Raw genomic sequence first — 2,500 nt, forward strand, 5'->3', positions numbered from 1 at the left:
CAAAACCTGCAGTTGAGTGGTGTAGGGGATAGTCCTCTGCATGTAGCCATATTGGCATGTCCTTATCTTGAGGTTGAGAGTTCGAATCCTAAGGCTGGGTCACTCACTTTTTTGGTTGTTTTAGTTGTTTTTTTAATTGTTTACCAGCTTCTGCTTTGTGTAAAGAAGAACCCATCCATGTCAGAACCATAGAAACCCTATTTTATTAAAATGTAACATAAAATACAAACTTCTCTAAAAATGGTGAATCTGTCAATGGGGGATAGATTTACTCAACACCATGTGACCATCAAACCACAACTGACAACTTGGCATGGAAAAATGTGTCTATCAACCTCACTTCAAGGTAAGAAAAGACCCATAAAAGTGTGTTGGTGTGTATGTGTAGTAGTTTACTATGTTGCTGTGTGTGACATTAGGTGCTCTTGATGCTACACTGGGTGTATGTTTTGTTAGCAACTTAGCTTAGAATGTTAGCTACTGCTAGTTAGGCTAGCACTGTGTAGGCCTTTTTTACAAATCTTCTTGTATCATACATCTGCAGTGTATTTGCAAGTGATGCGTTGCATTTTCATGATGACATATTGCACATTGAACTTCTGTATAAACCAGTGTAGCAATCATGCTGTAGGGGCCTAATCCAACAAGTCCTCATGAAAGCCTTAAACTTATTAGGCCTATTTATGCTCCACAGGCAGCCGATATGGGACCACCAGAACTCTATGATCCATCAGCTCTACTCAACACTCCAAAGGATAAACAACTGACTGTGTTGTGAAGTCTGACACTATTTTGGGAGAAATGTTATTGTAAGTTAGGCTATATGGATCTCCTTCAGCCACCAACTCCTAATAAAAGATTCAGAAATGGACAACAAATAAATGACTAAATTGCCTAATGTGTTGAGGTTGATTCTTTTGTAATATATTGACTGTTGACTGTGTGGTCTAAATTTTAGATTTAGATTTAGATTGTTGTGTATTGTATGATTGTTGTGTTATTGTCTACTGTTTTTGTTTGTCAACCACATGGAACAAAATAAAAAAAACTTGATATAAAGCATTGTTCATGTTTGTGGAATTAAAGCTAAAGCTCATTTTATATTTGGTTTAAACAGAGGGGTGGTAGCCTAGTGCATTAGTATAAACCAACCAATCAATAAACCAACCAAGATTTTTTTGAGCTCTAAAATGGGAAAACATAAAACTTTTAATTTTGGAATCAAAAACTTAGAGCCAATATAGCTAAACAATGCTGTGCTTGTTTACTTAAAATTTTTAACTGTCTGCTTAGTACTAATTGCATTGATTTTTGCACCATTCTCGAAATATTTATGTCAATGGAGCATGTTAGATCTTTGAGTAGCAGCTACTAAAACATTCAAGATTTTATTTTTTCTCATAACATTTGTTTTCACATAACATGTCTGATTTTATGTAAGACTTACACAAACGTTTTAGTTTTCAACTCAAATCTTTTGTGTAAACCATTGTTTCTGTGCATTTTAGAGTTTGGAGTACATACTTGACTTGGGCTGCTAAAAACTAAAAATCTAATTATGGAATTAAAGTTTTCAATCTTTTCAGTCATTTCAAAAATTTTGATCATCTTCTGAAAGATTTTGTGTCCTGCATATGCATGCATGTATGTAGTATTTACATAAAACATTTGGTCACAAAACTAAAACTTTAACGGGAATAAGTTTCCACAAAAGTTTAGAGTTCGTGGAACATGTTGGGGAATACAGTGTAGAAGTTAGTCAAGGTGGTAGGAGGCTAACTGGTATGAGAGACATGTGACTATACGCATTTTGGAAAGGCTCTTCTATTCTGTGCATTTTCATAAGAAATATGATGTGAAAACCCACAATTTCGGTGAATCAACTTAGATCCAGCAACTTACATACAAATTACATTCACAGCACAAAAGCTTTATCTTTTCATGGGACTTGGTCAAGGTGGTAGGTGACAAGATTCAAGATTTTTTTGTTATTCGTCCCGAGGGAAATTTGTCTTGGATATACATAGCTGCCACAGAACACATAACACAACACACACACACACACACACACACACACACACACACACACACACACACACACACACACACACACACACACACACACACACACACACACACACACACACACACACACACACACACACACACACACACACACACACACACACACACACACACAAAATGCAGGGTGGGCGCCTTAGCAATAAAGTGCTGGGGGAAACTATGCAGTAAAAGCGTGGTAGTAAGCATGTGCCTGAGCAGAGCACATACAGACATAACGCTCCTCTATCCTTATGTGAAAAAACGCATCCAATGTGTAACAGCAAGCTTGCTCTCATCTCAGCAAAACACAGTAGTAATCCTATACTACATCTGCGTGGAGTCTGCAGACGTGTGTGTGTATCCAGGACATCAAAGATACATTTGCATTAAAAACCACCAAGTTTTATATTTAAAGGACCAGTTCAGTCAATTTCAA

The 2,500-nt window shown here is 36.8% G+C and overlaps 1 protein-coding gene and 1 long non-coding RNA gene across 2 annotated transcripts in view; one reads left to right on the forward strand and one right to left on the reverse strand.

Annotated features, from left to right (window-relative positions):
- Positions 1-2,500, reverse strand: part of rab6ba (RAB6B, member RAS oncogene family a) — a 153,435-nt gene that overhangs the window by 63,033 nt on the left and 87,902 nt on the right. The window lies entirely within an intron of this gene.
- LOC134450471 (uncharacterized) lies at positions 4-898 on the forward strand. The gene is made up of 2 exons (XR_010035104.1): positions 4-346; positions 695-898. It is a non-coding gene; the product is annotated as an uncharacterized LOC134450471 (long non-coding RNA).

This window comes from Engraulis encrasicolus, chromosome 6 (assembly GCF_034702125.1).
Source record: "Engraulis encrasicolus isolate BLACKSEA-1 chromosome 6, IST_EnEncr_1.0, whole genome shotgun sequence".
Classification (NCBI taxonomy): Eukaryota; Metazoa; Chordata; class Actinopteri; order Clupeiformes; family Engraulidae; genus Engraulis; species Engraulis encrasicolus.